Below are 20,113 nucleotides of genomic sequence, written 5' to 3'. Positions count from 1 at the left end.
AATGAGTTATTGTTTCATGTGCCCAGAGTATTGGTTTTGCAAGATGAAATGAGGTCTGTGGATGGACAGTGGTGATGATTGCACAACAGTGTGAATGACTTAATGTCACTGACTGTACACTTAAAAATGGCTAAGATAATAAATTTTATATAGTGTGTATTTTTCCACAACTTAAAGAAAAGATAGACTTGAAAAAATATAAATGTACAGCTTCCCAAGGTGACTACTTTGAAAGGAAACACTTGTTTAGATGTTTAAGTATGTTTAATATGATCAGTCACAGGAAATTATGGCCACAATTCATCTATAGGTGAATACACACCACATTCCCAAATGCTGAGACACATCATTATCTCTTCTCTCTTGTGTTAAATGGTGTCTTTGTTTGAGAAGCTATAGACTAGCAAGTGGGGAAAGGAGAGCATGATGGCAACATATCCTACTATCCATTTTCTCACTTTTAAAGTTGCTAAATGTCACTAATGTCCATTTCTTCCCTTGAGAAGGTGGTTAGATATCTTTTCTGGTATAAGAATGTCATAAGTCAGTGGGTCGTTATCATTCCAGAAGGTAGAATGACTCAGTAAATCCAACCAGTACACGCTGCTAAAATAGAAAGAGCCAGCTGTACTTCGTGAAGATGAAAACCAGCCACCTACAATTCAGTTTTCACTGTTAATTTGCATCTGGGTCACGTGAAAGTGGGCAGAGTCCCTGCTCCTTCACCCTCCGTTCTCTTAGACCTTCAGCTTGGTTGGAGACTCTTATTCCTTTAAATCAAGATTTCTCAAGCTCAGCACTTCTGACATTTTGGGTTGGATAATGGTTTATAGTGGGCTGTCCTGCACATTGTAGGATGTTCAGCAACATCCCTGGCTTCTACTTGCTAGACACCAGTAGCAATGTCCTCATCCCCCATCCTGTGACAAACAAAACATCTCTAGACATTGCTAAGTGTCTCCAAGGAGCAACCCCACTACCACCCAAGTTGAGAACCACTGCTTTAAATGGAGGACAAACCACTCAGCACCTCTTTGAGAATAACAGGACTTAAGTGGCAGAGAACTTTGCCACGTCTACCATGGCAGTGCAGAACATTCTGCAAATGGTGTGGTTTTTTCAGATGCTGGAGGGAAACCCAGGCTTTTTACCCAGATGCCATCCATGCCTCTTGTGGTGAGAGGCAGCTGTTAGCTGAAGTTTCCTACCCTCTGTGACTTTAGTGTGGTTTAAGGACAGAGCACAGGCTTCAGGGCCATATGGTTCTGGGCTCAGATCCTGTTCTGTGGGTAAGTTACCCAATCTGTCAGAGTGTGGGGTTTCTTTGTATACATGAGGATTTCAGGCCCAAGCTCGTGGAAGAGCTGGGGGCAAAATGATGCCTGAGTGTATGCTAATGACAAACCCTTACTCCCCCATCTTTTCCCCAAACCATCTGAGTCAGTTGTCGCAGACAGACCTGGTCCTCTGCTCAAGTCCTATTGAGTCCCTTTTACGTTTCCATGCTTTGCTTTATATGGTAGCTTAGGTGACTCTTCAGAGGATTGCTCTTGGGCTGCTGGGGCCACTTAGTACCATATAGAGAGAGGGATGTGTTTGGGTGATCACATCCCCTTTGTCTTCCTGTGGGCACCAGCCAATTACTCACAGGTGTAGAAATAGAAAGGCTTCATTCATTCTCTCAAGTTGGGTCAAACTCAGGCATAAACTCTAGCATTCATCTCTGGATTTAGGGTAAGGATAGAATTTTGCCCCCAAATCACCCCTGCTGGGCATCCTCCTGTTCCATGATGTGCTCCCCTATTCTCTTACTCAGTTTCTCCTGGGAGCACTTCTTCTATCAGTTGTCTGCACAAGAATCATTGACCCAAGCCCTGCTCTGGGGAACTGTGTAGTCTCCAAAAACGGTCTCCATCAATTTCTTCCTTCCCTATGCCTGTCATTCCTTGTGTCAAGAGGTAGATTCTAATTTCTCGCCCCTGAATCTGTGCAGGACTTAGTGACCTGCTCACCTAGTGGAAAGCAGCTGAATGATGTTCTGAGCCTGCTGAGACTAGGTTATAAGAAGCCCAGCAACTGCCACTTGGGTCTCTTGCTTCCTCTTTGAACCCAGTCTCCAGGCTGTGAAAACCCAAGCCACATGGGGAGGACATTGTAGGTACCCCAGTCAACAGCTCCAGTTGAACTTTCAGCCTTTAGCCACCACTGACCAGCAGCCATGAGGGAGACATCTTGGATGTCCACCCCAGCTGAGGCTTCAGACAACTCCAACTGCATCTGATGGTCACTACATGATGGACACCAAGTAAGACCTAACCAGCTGAGCCCAACTTACCCACAGACTCATATGAGATTGTAATAAGTTGCTTTAAGCCATTAAGTTTTCAGATGTCTGTTTCAAAGATACCTATAACAGGAACTGGACTGAAGACTCCAGTTAGAAGGAGATTCTCCTGGAGGACGTATGTTAAACAGAGATGTGCCCACCTGCCCTGCTGGGCTGAGAAGAACATTCTCAGGGCAGCTGTTCCTGGGTGAAAGACAGGGGAAAAGTTGCCAGTTACCTTAGGGATGTGCAGGTAGGGTGGACCCTGGTCTATTTGCGTCCCCCACTGCAGGAAAGACTAGGAAGTGAGACAATGTGTTCTTTGTGTGTTTTGCTCTGCTGAATTTCCCAGCAAGATGTTTATGTGTTGCTCCTTCCATAGCTCAGCTAATTAGCTGCTATGTCTGATTAACTGCTTGCCTTCTAAAAATGGGTCTGTGAAAATGATACATCCCTGTTCAAGAGTTTTATTGGCTTTCTGTGAGATGCTAGCACTTCATGACAATCTCAGGCCCAAACCCCAAGGATGCAAAGGTAAATATCCCCCCAAAATGAGGTATTATTAGCTGTTCTGAACAATCAGTCTACAGAAGTCACTTGCTCGAGCTGCTGTCTCTCTGCTGGTGTCCTGGGTTGATGTGAAGTGAGCTAAGTTTTAAGATGCTTTTTACAATAATAGTCAGAGATCTAATCAGGAAGTAGGCACACGAGGTAGAAGGAATGGGTATGAGAGGGGTCCAAGGTGAGGTTTTGGGGACCAGGGAAAATGACTCACTTGACTCTGACTAATCTCCTGTGTGTGTGTGTGTGTGTGTGTGTGTGTGTATGTATGGTGGGGGTTGGGTGGATATGTGAGTGTGTAATCAAAACAATAAGAAATAATGGGAAGAAACTACAACAAAAAGAGTCTCTCTTTACTCTTTACACATGTTAATGGCAAGACATATGCTAGAGTGAAGGGAGGAGGAATGGAGGCTCATTATTTCTCTTCCCAGTCCAAAGAGCCTAGCAGGTCAGATTTGTCATTGGTAGAGGTGGCACTAACTCATGCCATTGTCCTCTGGCTTCTGAAATAGTAGGTCATGGGAGGGAGATAACGAGTGAGGGGATTTGCAGATCAGATCTGATTGAACTTCTCCCTCCCCTCAGATTCTCCATGGAAGTGCAGCTCAACCCCCAGACCAGCCTTGTCACAACCTAGTAAAGAAAGTGAGGGCTTGAGCTAGAAGTTTTTAGCTTTGTTCACATGTACCAGGATGAGATTAGACCTAACAGAGCCTCCAAGGACAGGAGGTAATGTAGTTAATACACTTCACAACTCAGGGAGCGTTATGATAGTCTATATGAACTATAGTTACGTAGTGCACAACCTGTGGCCCTGGTGGGAAAGGAGGCAGTATGGACTTCTGTAAACAGCACTGAGCTGCGGCCTAGAAGATGGTTTCTAATACTCCTCAAAGCTGCTTGATCTTGTCACTGTCCTACTCAATAGCTTCTTAGCAAAAGTCCTTACTAGTGCTCCATGTCTGGCTCCTTACCACTTCTGTTTTCACCCCCAAAGTCTCATCCCCTCACTCTTCACCAGCCACACTGGTTTTGCTGCTTTTCAAATATACAAACTGTCTTTCTTCTTGGGACTTTTTTCCTTTTACCTAGAATGCTCTTCCCACAGATGTCTGCACGTTTATTACAATTTATTCCAGTCCTGTGTTCAAATATCAACTCTTCAGAGATGCCCTTTCTTCACTACCCTGTCCAAAAGACTGTCCCTCACACTATCCACTTCCACCCCAGCTTGGGTTGATACCATGGTACTTATCACCATCAGAGAGTATCTTGCATTCTCTTTGTTTGTCTTTGCTCTGTCCTTATCTTTAATCCCCGAGAACAGTGCCTAGAGTATAATAAAGGTCCTCAAAACATATTAGATGAATAAATGAGAGAATGTTCTTCAGGTCTGCCGATTGTGTGCTGCATGACCTCAGACAAACCAGGTGGTCCTTTTGAGTAGACCATCTGTTCCATGAGGAGATGATAGGAACCCCCGTCTCTGCAGTCATGGCTTGGTAGTTTGCTTCTCCCCTCTTTGGGGCAAGGACAATACAAAGATACTGGACCTTGCATAGGATGTGTGGAAGGATCTAGAAGTGGAAGAAGGAAGCAGCAGGAAAAAAGAGATGGAGAGTGAGGGATGATGTAGAAAATGCTAGCTGAAGATGACTTCTAGGCCAGATGGCATAAAAATGTCCTTCACACAGGCTGTTTCAGAAGCAGTCAGAAAAGTCTTACCAGGGAGGGTGGAATCCAGTTGGGGTATGAAGGGAGGTTCAAAGGCTCCAGGGTGGCCAGGGTGGTGGACAGTTGCACATGGAGTATGCAGATCCAGTATTGAATAACACTGAGTCATATTATGGTAAAAATGTCCTTATAAGTGCTCCTGTTGATGGGTGGAGGAGAAAGTCTCCATCGGACACTGGTAAGGTTTACTCTGTTTTAAATCTCCCTTTGTAGTAAAGAGGCCACAGAACTTAGGCTCAGAGCCTGAAGCAGGCAAAATTTCCAGATAGAATTTAGTAATTTTGTTTTACTTGTAGTTATTTTTTGTGATTACTCTTCATTTATGGCAAATGATACTGAATTCCAACTTCTCTTGGGAAGCCAAAAGGTCTGGCAAGCCCGGATCTTCTTTCCCTCCTGGCCACAATATACTGGGATGAGAAGCGACTCCTCATTTTAGGTGGGCAGTTTTCCAGGATCACCCCCACTCACATTTTGGCTCACAGCTACCAACTCATTCAGTTTATAGAGAAACAAAGCCTGAGAAATTAAGGGCTGGCCCCAGGCACATAGAATATGTCCAGGATTAGAGCTCAAGCTTATTTGCAGGAAGGATTATTAATCATGCATGGGCATCAGCATCACCAAAGCAGTTTTTTAAAAATACATACCTGAATTGTTTAGAAGCCTTCCAGGTATTTCTGATAAGCACTGCTTGGTTGGTTTGTTTTGTATTGACCTATAATCAGAGATGTCAAAGAGGTTAGCCTACTCACCTATACACTTTCTCTATGGGTATGTTAAATTTCTTTGATGGTAAGCTACAGAGAGTAACATTTATTAGCTTAATTTTAAAAATAACTTACTGGAAGGATATTGGATAGTTGATAGAATCACTATCAAGCAGGCTATGGGAATCAACAGAGCCATGAAAATCTTAGTCAAAAACAGGTGAGCTATCTCGTTTGGGGTCTTTCCATCAGATGTCTCAGTTCTGTCTCTCCACTCAAAATTCTAATTTCCAGAAGAACCTCAATAGTCTCAGTTGAGTCATGTTTCTCTCTTGGCCAAATGGGGTGGTAGGACATTTTGGCCCATCAGGATCCCATAAGAAAAACTGAGTTCTGTTAGCAAGGCAATGGAGAGAGATGCTGGGAAGGTGTGTAAATAGTAAGTGTCTACTACATTTTGTAAGGATCTTCTCAGTACAACTGAAACTATATAGCAGTTTCCATTTGGCTTGTTTTAGGAGCCCTGGATGGAGGGGTAATTTCTTATGTACAGATGGAAGCCTGAGTCTTTGAGATAATGAGATATAATTAGATCTTTAAGGGAAATCCTTGATTGACGTTTTAATACGTCAATACTTTGGAACTGATTTTCTTATAGGTTGAGGAGAAAGCACCCATCACTCCATTTGGAAGATCCGTCTTAGTTTTTTGAGGTTTGGATAAGGAGATTTTTATTTTGAGACTTTCTGTGGTTCTCATAACATGTATTTAGCCAGTAACAGGATCGTATATTTCAATGGATGAACCCTTAGCTGGTGGGCCCAGGTGCTTCCTGAGTGAGGCCGATTTGAATAAAATACTTCTTGGGATGAGAAATGGATCTAAGCTTTTTCAAGGAGAGTTTTGTCTATAATGCTGGCTCTTGATTTTGGCACATCATTTACAACTAAAACTATGTGACTAATCTTGTTTCCTTTTTCTCTTAGGCTGCCAGGATATCTTGAATTATACCAACTGTGCAGGACTTTGTTGAGATCTTTTTCTTCTCAGCCCTTATATCCTGTTCTAATTCCCATGTTTTCCTGTTTCTTTTGGTTATTGAACTATTTTATTATATGCATTTACTACAGCCATCTTCATTCCCTTTGTAGAGAAAAGCTGGGTAGAAATAACGTGCCTCTCCTCTGATGGTTATTAGCTGGGCGTTCTCAGGAAAGACATTCCAAATCTTTGCACCTTGATTTTCTATAAAACACCCTGCCAACTTCACTGGGCAGTTTTAAGGGTCAAGTGAGTTGATGTGCATGAGAGGGATTTGTTCTGCAATATAATCCTACAAAGTATTATTAGGCATTGTAGCAGCAGCATGATTAAGGGTAATATTTGGCTGAGGCTCATGCAGATTTTACTTTGTCCTGAAATTCAGCCAAGCAAAAGGAAAGGAAAAACCAAAGGGTGGGGGAGGGGGGCTCTTTCCAAAACTGGGGGAGAGGGGCTTTCAGCTCTGGGGCTCTCTGAATTCACCTCACCCCTTGGTTGGTTCTTGCTGCAGTTGCTGCAAAGGTACTCTGGATCAGCCTTTTCTGAGTGCTGGTCTCATGGTACAACATGTGGGGTTCCTGAGCTGAGGAATTTCAGTTTTCCTAGCAACACCTCCACCCCTGTCCTGAGAACGTGGGAGGCCTGTGAAATGGACTGCGGGCTTCTCTGCGCAAGGGTCTGAGGTGTGGGAGGCTGAGTCGTGGATCTGGGACTTGGCCCACTCAGTGCTCCTGTGTCCCCCTACTGTCCTGTTGGTAACCTGAACAAATGCCAAGGAACAGAAAGCAGCCGTTTTAAGGGCTTCTTTGCTTCCATAGAATCTGTCCCATTCCATCAAAGAAAACATCCCATCTTTTCCATGTATGAAAATATTGGAGAGTGACATTGCTTGACCTGTAACAATTATTTGCACTTTCCTGGCGATAGGAATACCATAGTTGCCTTTTAGATAACTCTGAGGGGAGATTTTTAATTGGATTTGACAGAAGCATCAACACCTTTGAAATAATCTCTTCCTTCTGGCCTGGATTGATTTGGAAGAGGTACTCCCATCAGTATGGACCCTGCCCAACCCTGCTCTGGGTCACTGTCAGCCACAGCACACCTAAGGGGATGGGGGCACTGGTGAGTCTGGGGAAATGCCAGTGGTGAGCTAATATGGGACAGTAGCTTGGCTCCAACCATGAGCCGCAATTCTTCAAAATCAGGATTCCTAATTCTGCCTTCTCTCTTCAATTAAAACTGGCTTTTGCTGGCAGAAGTGGAACATGGCTATGGGCACTCAGGCCTAACCATCCACTTCGCTGCCTTTTAAACTAGTCTTCTTAAGGATCTGTTCAATGTTTATGTAGCATAAGTATGGGGGGTGTTGATTTCCTAATAATAAAAGCCCTACATAAGGAAAGATGCAAAGCATTTCCATTGAATCAAGAGTTGGAAGAAATTCAGCAAAAATATTTCCCACTTTTTGGTGGCTCTTCTTTGTAAAGGAATTAATTTAAATTTCTTGCAAGTAAATTCTGCATATTGAAAAAATCAATAGGTTGGAAAAAATCAAATAGGACTCTAAGACTTAAAATAAAAAATGAGAATTCACTTCTTGGCCCCCTGCCTTTCCATGTCCTCAAATACCCAAAGGTTTCCACCTCTAGTTTGCCCTCATAAGTAATATATATATAGTATTCTATATATTATGTTATTGTACTATTTCTTTTAAAAATATGGTTCTTCCTTTTAAAAATGGAAATGTAATTGACATACAACACTGTTTTAGTTTTAGATGAACAACATACCAACTTCATATATGTATATATTGAGGACATGATCACAACAGTAAGTTTAGTTAACATCCATCATCACACATAGTTACAAATTTTTTTCTTGTGATGAGAACTTTTAAGATCTACTTTCTTAGCAATTTTCAAATATACAATGCAGTATCATTAACTATAGGCACCATGCTATACATTAAATCCCTGGGACTTATTTATCTTATAAATGGAGGTCTGTGCCTTTAGACTTCCTTTTGTATGTTTGACCAAATATTGTACTATTTCTTGCTGTGTCTGTTTGTATGCTAGTTATTAACTTCTCTTGTGATGGTTGAGAATTAAACATCCTACCATCACTTGCATTGGTCCTTCCCCTCAATCTCAGTACCACAACTTTTGGTTAATCAAATCTCGTTTCCATTAAAACTATGAAACTATAGTCCACCAATGGATCAAGTAGTGTAATATAATCATGTTTCAATGCTTGAAAAAGTGTTCCATTTTTTCCTTTGGCTTAATTGTGTGTATATCCGAGGCAATTCCTCTGTCCCCAGTCCATGCCCAGTACATCTACAGATATGTCAGTCTCATCAACATTTTTCTCAAATTCATCAAGTAACCTATCATTCCCCTCCCAACCCCACACTGTTGCCATCTTCCCTGTGTGCCCTGTCCCCCAACCTAATTGCTTTCTAAGATGGTACATATCCTTTATCCTCGCATGTCCTGTCACTCTCTTCTCTGATTTACTGCTGTTCCTTCTCTATTTCTGTCTCTCTCTTTTTAAGAATTTATTTATTTATTTGACAGAGAGGGAGCATGAGTGGCAGAGGAAGAGAGAATCTCAAGCAGACTCTGAGCTGAGCATGGAGCCAATGTAGGGCTTGATCTCACGACCCTGAGATGAAGACCTGAGCCTAAATCAAGAGCCAGATGCTTAACCACGTGAATCACCCAGGCACTCCTGCAGTTCCTTCTCCTTATGGGTTTGTTTTTGTCTTGACAAAACACGTTCTCCAGGAGCTTCCTAAGAATGGATAATGGCAGATCTTTTTTTTTTTTTTTTTTTTTTGAGTTACTCTATATGACCATGTCTTCATTCTACCTTCATACCTGGTTGACTATTTGTCTGGATATAGAATCAGTTGGGTGTTCTCACTATTTTCATCTTTGTGACCCGGGAGCCTAGTACAGTGTCTGGAACATGACTGCCCCTCAAATCCAGCTGAGATGCGTGAATGGAGAGCTCGGAATTCCAGTCTGCTGCTGGAGACCCCAGAGCCAATCTGCCTATGTGCCTTGCTGCCCCTGCCAAGGTAGGCAGCTAGATGATTTAGGAGTTCCTGGCTCCTTTCTCACCTGGCTGTGGCCTATTTGCTGATGTAAAAAAACTCTAGGAAGTGTAGTTAAGCCGAGGAGAGCTCACTAGCCTTCAAGCAGGCACAGCTATGACCAAACTTGTTGAGAATGTAGAGACCAGGTGAGGTACTCTTGCTAACAGACATAGACCCTAGAGCTGGATTGTCTAGGTTGGCACCCCAGGTCTGTCCCATCCTAGTTGCATGGTGTTTGCAAATTTCTTAAACTTTCTATGCCTCAGTTTCCTCATCTGTAAGTGGCGAAAATAGTGGTGATCTAAAGAGGTTACCATGAAGATGAAATGAGAAAATTCGTGAAAAACACTCAGAACAAAACCAAACAGATAATAACTGCTCAATAAATGGTAGTTGATATCTGCCCTCAAATATCCTGTCCCTGTTGTTATGCTGAGTGAAATAAGTCAGGCAGAGAGAGTCAATTATCATATGGTTTCACTGATTTGTGGAGCATAACAAATAGCATGGAGGACATGGGGAGTTAGGACAAGGGAGTTGGGGGAAATTGGAAGGGGAGGTGAACAATGAGAGACTATGGACTCTGAAAAATAATCTGAAGGGTTTGAAGAGGTGGGGGTGTGGGAGGTTGGGGGAACCAGGTGGTGGGTATTAGAGAGGGCACGGATTGCATGGAGCACTGGGTGTGGTACAAAAACAATGAATACTGTTATGCTGAAAATAAATTAAAAAAAAGATTAAAAAAAATATCCTGTCCCTGTTGCTGTCCATCTGATCCCCTATCCTTTGGTTCCTGATTTCTTCATTCTGACCAACTGGTCAAGTAGCAAACATTTGGAATTTGGGATCAAAGAGTTTGAGCAGCTCACCAATGGTGTGGGTGGAGACACGTCACAGGACATCCCTGAGCCTCTGTTTCCTTACTGGGAAATAGTGGACTCCTTCCTCAGCTGCCCACACAGGTTCTGGCTCCTGGGGAGGATACCAGTGTTCTTTAGAATCATTGCTGCTGCCCTGTTCACCTTGAGGGGCCTGTGTGGCCACTGGGAATCCCTGCTGTACTCCTAGCCTGCCCTACTAGCCTGCTGGCCTGATTCCCAACGGCCAGAGGCTCTGTTTCTTTTCCTGAAGGCGTCATCTGGCCACTGAGGTTCACGTGACAGATCCACGTGAAAGGCTGGATATGCTAGGAATTAACACCCCCCACTTTCTCCTCTCTCCCTCCCCAACTGGCTCCTCTTCAAATCAAGACTGCAGGAGTTGGTATAAAAATGCTCCAGCTAATGGGCAAATAATCTACACGAGTTCCCAGTTCTCCCAGGGGATTAAACTCTAGTGACCCGTAGCTAACTTGTCAACATAGCAGTATTTATTCCCTAACTTCCCCAGTCTCTTTTATTCCAAATAAACTGCTTGCACTTGAATCCTTGTCTCAGATCTGCTTTGCGGGGAACTGATGTCTGATACAATTTACTGGGTGATGCTTCTCAGCTTCTTGGTAGGGGACTTACATTACAAATGGTGGCTTGAGGAAATTCTGTCTCCCTGGGAAGAGCTTGCTCTGGCCCTGTAGGAGGGAACAAATTTCAGTTTTGGACACACTGCATGGGTATTTCTGATCAAAGACAGGATGTGCTCCCCATATGGGCAGGTACAGGTGATAACTTCTTCCACAGACACGTGAGGCCTGGACCATGTGAAAAAGGGCCTTATTCCAAGTGATGATGAAGCCCGGCACAAATTGGAGCCATCCCAGAGCATTTTTTGTCTTCTGTCAGGGATCAGCCTTGGCACCCCCCATCCCACCTGTCCACTGGCAAGCCCCTGAAAGCAGATGGGCCTCCCAGGAGCTGCATCCCTTGACCTTCCAGCTCATGCTGGGCCCTTTGCAGTAGCCATAAGGAGCAGGAGAGCTCAGGCTCAGGAATAGGAGGTCATCATTGTACAGCTGATCACAGTAGGGAGGGGTTATTCTTTATTGGCTCCCTCTGGGTTAATCATGGGAGTTAGCAAGTGGGTGTGTGGCTGAGAGCCCTGCTGTTTATTTTAATAACTGTCTTACATTTTGAGGGGGAAAACAGAGACAGAGTTGAACTGGGCTGGACTCTACCCAAGCTTAGCTTTGAGCCAAGTATAGCCTGTGGCATTCTGGGGAGCTTGGTGGGCAGCATAGAGGAGGCCTGGGCTGATGTAGGAAGAATTCTCAGGTAAGGGGGATGGGCTAGTGACTCCTGCCTCCCTGAGATGACCTGTGTTGAGGAAAGCCTCCCCTGTGTAGTCTACTGCCCGCCTAATAAGAAATCCTAACTATCACATATCTTTTGACTAACCTCCTTTGTACCTCCAAGCAATGGTCCCCACAATGTACAGAGTGGGTGTCAGAGGAGGGAGTGACATGAAACCTCAGAGCCCTGGCACCGCAGGGATCCCAGAATGAATTAGACAGTCCTTGGAGAGGCTTACAGGCTTGGAGGGATGGAAATAAATAAAACAAATATTCCAAAACAATCCCTTAGGCGCTGTGATAATGGGAGGTTAGGAAATAGAGCAGGATTTTTTTCTGTATATGTTTTTGACATTGTTTTGAATTTCAGACTTAGAAAAAAGTTGCCAAACAGTACACAGAGATTCTGTCTACTCTTCACTTAGCTTCCCTTAATGCTAATATCTTACATCACCTAGTACAATGATTGAAGCCAAGAAATTAACACTGATGTAGTTCTATTAACCAATCTACAGGCTTTATTCATATTTTCCCAATTGTCCCACTAATAGCTTTTTTTCAGTCTAGAAGCGCACATTGTCTGCCTGCATTTACCTGTCCTGATCAGAGGAAGCCTCCTCTGATCTGAGATACTTCCTTAGTCTTTCTTTGCCTTCTATGACTGTTGCTCTTTTGAAGAATGCTAGCCAGTTATTTTGTAGAATGTCTCTTAGTATGGGGTTTGTATGATAACTTCTCATGATTAGATTGAAGTTATGCATTTTGGGCAGCAATAGCACAAAGGTGATATTGTGTCCTTAGTGCATGATATCAGGAGGTGCATGATGTCACCTTGTCTTATCATTGGTGATATTAACTTTGATCATCTGGTGAAGGTGATGTCTGCTGGGTGTCTCCAGCATGAAGTTGCCATCCTTGCCTTTGTAATTGATGTATTCCTTGTCAGGATGAGACTTTGCAAAGTCTCTGAGACTATGCAAATATCCTGTTTCTTAGCACACAGTAGTCCACTAATTTTAGTAATAGCATTTGATTCTTTCCTAGAGCATTATTATAATATAGATTTTCTATATACATATATAGAAAATTAGAATTATTAAAGCCAAATGGTGACTTCCTCCTATTCCCATCACTCATTGTGCATTTATTAATTAGAATTCAAGTGTAAGAATGAGCTGTCCCTTCTCTGTCACTTAATTATTTATTCACATGTTTATTTATATGAGTGCAAACTCTTGAATATTTTTGCTTATGTTATAATCTACTACTATCATTATTTCACCAAGGCAGGATGTTTCAAATGGTCAGGAACTTCACAGTGTCCTAACGATCTGTAATGTGCCGGTTACTTCCTCCAGAGCATGTAACCTGCATATCCCAGGCCATAGGCCTTTCACAGTGTGCTGAATGAGCGAATGCATGAATGAATGAATGATTTTAATGCCAGTAAGTAGACGCAATAATAAGATCTCTAGAGGTCCCAAGCTTTAAGATGTTGATGGTGACTTTCTCCAAGCTTGATTAGTCAAAACCAAACAAAAACAAAAACAAAATGTATAAGGAAGGCCAAACCAAGTCAGAACGTTTTGCCTATTGGCTGCTTGGCTGTCTTTGTTTTTTAGAAATATCAAACTTGTTTAAATAGAGGTATTAGTTGTCTCTGTTTGCTGGTGCTCCAAACACATGCTAAGTCTGCCTAGTTGATTGTCTTGCACCTCTTAGAAAGAGTTTGGGATGACTTCATGGAGAAGGGGACATCGGAGGTAGGTCTGAAAGGGTTATGAGTAGCCCTTTAACAGACAGAGGAAAGGGGAAGAGTATTCCAGGCAGAGGAAGTAACACGTGCAAAGCCCATCAGAGTGAAAAATGGTGACATTTTGGCCAAATGGTCAATAGCCCATGGAGAGGAATGGCAGGGCATGAAACTTGGGTGGGAAATTGGTGTAGAAAATTGTAAAGGGCCTTGAGTAATTATACGAGGGGTTGTAGACTTGATTTTATAGTTAATGGAGGAGCCAAAGAATTTCTCAATTAGGCATTGAGGACATTCATTCAGTCATTCATTGAAGAAAAGCTTATTGACTATCAGCCTCCTAGATCTTAGGGCTGCAGGTTCCGGCCTGGTCCACATGGAACCAGGAGGGAGGGAGGGTATCAGCAGACATACAACAGTAAGTGCTCCTACAAAAGCTGCGTGTTTTGGGAAGAGATTCTGATGAGAGGGGAGCCCTGGTGGGGAGGCAGGGAGGGAGTGACTCATCTCCTTCCTCCTTAATGCTCTGTTTTGCTTGGACACAACTCTAGGTCCACAGGTGCCAGAGGAAAGGAGAACGAATTCCTCGGCTTTAGAAAGCCCTGCAGGCAATCTAGGGTAAGGACAGGAATTCATGTCCAGGCAACTCTTTCTGAAAAATGAGGAGAAAACTTTCTTCTAGGAAAAACATTGATGACTATGGTAATGGGGCAAAGATTTCCAAACCCAATGTAACTTGTTGCCTAGAAACCCAAGAGGCACCCAATGAGAAGAGGTGTGGCATGCTAAAGGCAATGTTTATCTCTGGAATTTCAATTCACACTCTGTATTTTGAAGCTGTAGCCCCAAACACGAATGATACAGTTCACTGATATTTGCCATGGGGGCTTACTCTCTAGCTAACCATTGCAACATACTTCCAACAGTTAGTGCCTGTATCTCTTTGTTGGAGGTGTCCTCTGCCCCGGCCAGGGTGTGGGAGCTCAGAGTGCCGGAGAATTATCATCCTCCCTCCTGTAGCCCTCAGTGAAGGACTGGCAGGAGCCAGGAGGCCAATTCTCCAGATCCCTCACCTCCAGGAGCAGTAACTCTGAAGTGTATGTTCCACACTGTCTCCCTGGCTTGTCCGGACAGATTAAGTACCAGGTGCCCACGGTGGTCACTTGCTTGATGTCACGGTATTTATTGGCTGCCTGCCGTCCCGTCTCCCTTCCTACCTCCCTACAGGTGTTTCCTGGGATCCCCTCCCAGATAACTTGCCCTCTGTGGAATCCTGGGCTCTGGCTCTGCCTGGAAGAACCTATTTGGAGCCAGCAGGCCACACATGTGGTTTAGAGGAAGAGTCTTGTCACTTGTATTTATGTCCTGGCTCACCTCCTTTGGGGTGGGAAGGAGCTGCTGTCAGGAGAGCACAGGCAACCAGGGTGAGGGCATCCACCCTCTTTCCACCTCGGCTTCCTGATGCCGCCTGCAGCCCCTGAGATCTGTCACACACCCCTCCATGACTCTGGAGATGGAGGAAGGTAGAGATCACATCACAGGAGGAGCTCAGGCAGGGTCTGCTTAAAACAGGCAAGACTGATGGCAAAGGAATTCATGGCTCATCTTTTTCAGTCATTTCCCTGTAAATAGCAACAAGCACCTTCACTTTTTTTTTCCTTTTCCTTTTTCTTTTTTTTGCAGTCTAACCACTAAGAACTCCCCTCTGGTGGGTACTTTTTTTAGAGCATAATAGAAGGTGTGATATCTTGTGAGAGGCGCCAAGTTACTTGGAGAATGGCAGCTCGGGGATTGAAGTTCCTGAGAATATTAAAGATTAACACCAAATACTTTGTTGCTATTTAACTCTCTGCCGATTCATGTTCCTGGAGCAGAAACAGAACATTTCTTTCCCTCCCTTCTGTTTATTCCTTCCCTTCTCTGTTCCGGGGATTCAGAAGCTGAGATGTCATATGCCAACTCCTTAAGGGCTGAAATGGTTTTATATAATAACAGAGAGGGGGAGCCTACAAAATGAAGAAAGAATCTAATTCAGCGCTGGGGCTGAAATGGGAACTGGAAACGCGGGGGGAGCCTTCTTAAAAATAGCTCACTCAGAGGGAAGAATGCAGCTTGTCTTGAGGCAGGCAGGCAGGCGCAACCCTTGGGTGAATTATAGGAACCCACTGTAGGCCTCCTGTGTTTGCTTTTGAAATGCTGATCATCGCTAAGAGGAGGCAGGCAAATGGAGGGCTGCTGGTGGCGGAGGCTGGGAGCGGTCCTTGGCAGTGAAGGAGGCTATCAGGCATCTGTCTGCACAGGCAGGACGTTCTTGAGATCTGTATGCCCTGTGCCCGTCCCTGGTGATTTATGCAGCCCCCATCACTGAAACTCCAAACCTGCCTGGAGGGGCACACAAGTCTCTACAGAGGAGGGGGAAGGAGCCCAGGGGAGCCCAAGGAGAGTGGGGAGAGGTGCAGAGAGAATGAAGAGAGAGGTCTGACAGGAGATGATGAGCACCTTAGAGACCCAGTGGCTCAGAGAGAGAGAGAGAAGCCAAATGAGGACAGAAGTCCACAGGGGAAAGCAAAAAGAAGCCAGACACACACAGAGACAGAGGGAAGGAGGGAGATCAACCATGGGAAGGAAAGGAAGCAATGGGTACCTTACTGGATAATGAGAAGGAAGGGGACAGCACAGCATCCTTCCCCAGGTTGCAAATGATCCACCCTTCCTATGCCCCAGCCCCTCTCTGTGTTTACAGGAGGAGCCATGATTGATTTTGCTTGGTGGTCATCTTTGCTTCTAAGGGACAACAACCAGGAAGAGCATGAAAATTCTACAATCATTTCAAGCTTTCCCTGCAGTCCTCCAGCTTGGCAAGTGATCACCGAGAACTTAGCTTCTGTGCCTGCTGCATTAAGGGATCTCCAGGTCTGCCCTCTTTCCTCTCTGAAAGGTTGGCCTTTGACAAGTTCAAGTGCCTCATCTGCATCTCCTTGGACTCTCCCAAACTGGGAAGTGACTCCCAATTCCTTCTTCCCTACCTGAGATACCTGAGAAAGTGTGCATGCAGACAAAGTGACCTAGAGTCCTTGGTGTATCATCTTCCAAATCACAGCCCATAAGGGGGAAGAGGGAAAAGAGGGCAAGAGCTCTGTCCTGAAATCATGGTACACGACCCACCCCATTGTGAAGGGTACCCTGTCCATATCCCCCTGGTAGTCACCATTCCCATGCCTGCTATCAGGCTCTGATCTAGGCATGTGTGTGTTTCTTTGCCTGAGGACTTTGGTCTCAAGTGTTTGGCTTGTCTCGGGCACAACTAAACTGCTGGATAAATGCTGCACCTTCTTTCACACAAACTCTGGGGCATGTCCTACATCTCCTAGAGAGCCCCAGGTACCCCTAGAGGTGACCTGCTCAGGATCACCCCCTGTCTTATCTTCCTGTCCTTCCCCACTTCACGTGGCCTGCTACTGTTTTGGAGCTTTCACTGTGGGCCTCCCAGGTAAATTGCATGCCTGCTCTTCAGTTCTCATCTTCCTAGAGGAACTTACCTCAAGACAGGGGCTATGTGGTTCTAGCAGCATCTCCCCAGCTCCTGGGAGCTGTATCATCACCATACAAAGCAGCACATGATTCTTGCCTGGGTTTCCAGGAGACCACCCAGGGAACTTGCTGGAGCCCAAGTGTGTCTCTACAAGCACTGTCAGGCAGAAGCTGCCTTAATTAATAAACAACAGAAAATCAAGGATACCATAGAAAAACAATAAGCACAGTAACTTCTGAGCTTTGACAGACATACTTTGAGAATTGACCACCCAAATAAAATAGAATATTCTTGAAGCAAACCAGGAGCGTGGAGTGACCTGGCCTCTCTTGGGCTTCTCAAACTCTGGTTGGCCCCTGTCATCAGAGAGGTGGGTATAGGCAGTAGGAATGTGGGCTGTGGCCATTGTTGGCCTGTCCTTAAGGAATGATCCTGGAGAGAACAATCTTCCTAAGAGAGGGGTTGAGGTGTCTGGGAAGATTTTGAATCCTGGAGGAGATGAGGTGGAGTTGAGATTCTGCTCCATGTTCTAGCAGTGCTACCACAGGCAAAAGATTTAGCCTCTTTAAGCCTCAGTTTCCCCATCTGCAAACCCAGGGCCCTGACACTTCAGGGAAGACAACATAATGCCTGTCCAGCCGCTGATATTAAGTATAGCTCCCATTTGCCTTCTCTTCCAACTCCTCCAAGGGAGCCACACATCCTTGGCCTGACAGAAGGCGGGTTGACGGTAAAAGGAAGCCTGACCTGAGAGAGCCCCAGCCACAGCGCCGGCACTGAGACAGCCGGACACCACAGTCCCCACATGCAGCCAGTCTGCATCCGTGGGCGTGGGAAAGAGAGGTAAACGCTGACGGGCATTAAACACGAGTTAGACATGCCATTCCGCGCCACCAACACATTTCAAAAGTGCACATCACAGGGCTCTTGTTGAAGCCCTGGCGGCCGGCCAGGGTCAGACCACAAAAGGAAGCTGTTTCCCCGCTGGAGCTGCCGGGTGGCCGGGCGTGGCCAGGGCCTCACGTCACTGCAGAGTGTGGGGGCTCTGTTGGGATTTCCTGCCTTGGCATCCGCTCTTTCTCCTGCGGGCCCTGCTGTGACTATCCCAGGTGAAGTTGCTCCGCCCGCGAGGGAAGTCCGCTTTCCTCGGACCCTTCCCCGTGTCCCCAGAAAGGCCCTGTCGGTGATGTTTACTCAGGGACCCTCCTTGTGGCCCTGCAGCCTTCTGGAGGCCCCGCCGCGCATTTTCTTCCTGCAGAATGCCAAGGAAAAGTTCTTTTGTCTGCAGCTGGGAGAGGTCACAACCCATTGACGGCGTCAAGGTGGAACGGCCGCCACAGGCGGGATTGGGGGCGGGGGTTGGGGGTGTTGGTGGTGGCAGAAGACATGTGATGCGGCTCGCCGAAGCCCGGTCTTCCTCCTGGCAGACGATCTGCAAATATTTATTGAGGGTCTGCCCTGGACCAGCTCTGTGGCCAGGTCTGCCGGGCACACAGAGGTGCCCTGTGTGACACAAGGAGCTTATGTTCAGACTGAGAAACCATGGTGGCACACGGGAAACTAGGCGTCTTATTAACCCCCGAGCTACGCTTTCAGGCTTGGATGTGTGGGAAGGTGCAGACTGAATGCGCAGGCGCAGGTCTCACTTCGGGTGAGGTGACCCACTGTGGAATCCCCAAGAGGCTGTGCAGCCATTGCTGTGGGTTGGGGAGTCAGGGTATGGGGGTTAGGGTGGGGCTCTCATCCAAACATTTAGCTCTCAGATGGATGCCTTCAGGAACTCGGGTCTCCCTCCTTACTCCCAGTGGTCTTTTTGTCCTACACAGTGTTATCTCTTCAAACTAAGCATACAAACATCCACAAAATATTTGCTTTTATCAATTAGCCCTTGCAAATACTTGGTGAGTGATGGGAGGGGGACTGGCAATTTCCCCTTTGCAGAGGAGGGATCTGAGGCTGGGCGATGGGTATGTCCAGGGTCACACGGAGAGTTAAGCTGCTGTCCTGTGTGGTCCCTGACCCTTCAGGTCCCCACAGAAGGGGTAGGACTGGTGCAGTGTGTAAAAGATGATGCCGGCAGACCCAGCTCTGTTCTTATGTTGGAGAAATATTGGTCCTTGAGAGCAGGCTCCTTTAAATGTCATATAAGCAGACTCTACATCCTACCCACCTGCCAGTGGTTCCTATTTGAATAAACACTGACACATACTTTCTTATGCATAGAGACCACTCAAATGATGGATCAGTAAGATGTGTTTGTTAATTTTTCCCTGAGTTATTGAACTGGTTATTGGCCAATCCGTGTGATTGACTTTTGCCGAGTGCCTATGACTGGCCTAACTCTTTGAGGCCCACCCTTAGCTGGACTCTGCCCATTCTCCATTCCTGCCATGCATTAAACAGTGTCTGTTGTTGAGACTGGAAGAGGACCAATAAACAGCATGCCTCTTCTCACCTGAACACTGAGCCATTGGGGCAGACTGAGGAATCTCTGGAATAGCAATGAAATACCAACTTCATTAGCCAAGCTGATGGTGGAGAGCATGGCTTTGGTGTGGGGCCGCTGTGGATCTCAAAATAATGAATGCCCTATAGGACAGACTGATCTCCCAACACATTCCAGTTGTCCCTATGTTGGGGCCTGACCTCACATTGGGGAGCAAGAAAGAATGTGGATTTCCTGCAGGCAATCAAAGCTCCAAGAGGAAAGGACTTCTAATAGCTTCTTTCAACCACTCAGGTTTGGGGAGAGTGCAGGGTGGGGAGAGGTCAGGGCTATTAAAAGTAGGTAAAGTTCCTCCTGCCCAACAGTGCGCACCATACCATAGCTACACATGGTGCGGTCCTTCTCTGTAAGGACACCCTTTCTAGCCCGATATCACTCAACTCCAGCTGTCTTGGAGATATATCATGAGTTCAGGGTTTGAAGGTCAACTTCCTGGTAGCTGCCTGAGGTTTTTCTTTGAATAGGGATAAGAGGGTGGAGAGAGGAAGCTTGAGAGTCTGTTACAACATTTTCCTGCACTGAGAGGCTTAGTAGTACGGTGATTAAGGGAATGGCTTCTTGGAGTCAGCCCCGGCTCTCTTCCTAATTTGCTCATTTGTAAAATAGAGATAATATTT

The sequence above is a fragment of the Enhydra lutris genome, unplaced genomic scaffold, assembly GCF_002288905.1.
Source record: "Enhydra lutris kenyoni isolate GAN:26980312 unplaced genomic scaffold, ASM228890v2 scaffoldscaffold66, whole genome shotgun sequence".
Lineage (NCBI taxonomy): Eukaryota > Metazoa > Chordata > Mammalia > Carnivora > Mustelidae > Enhydra > Enhydra lutris.
This window is presented reverse-complemented; position numbering follows the sequence as displayed.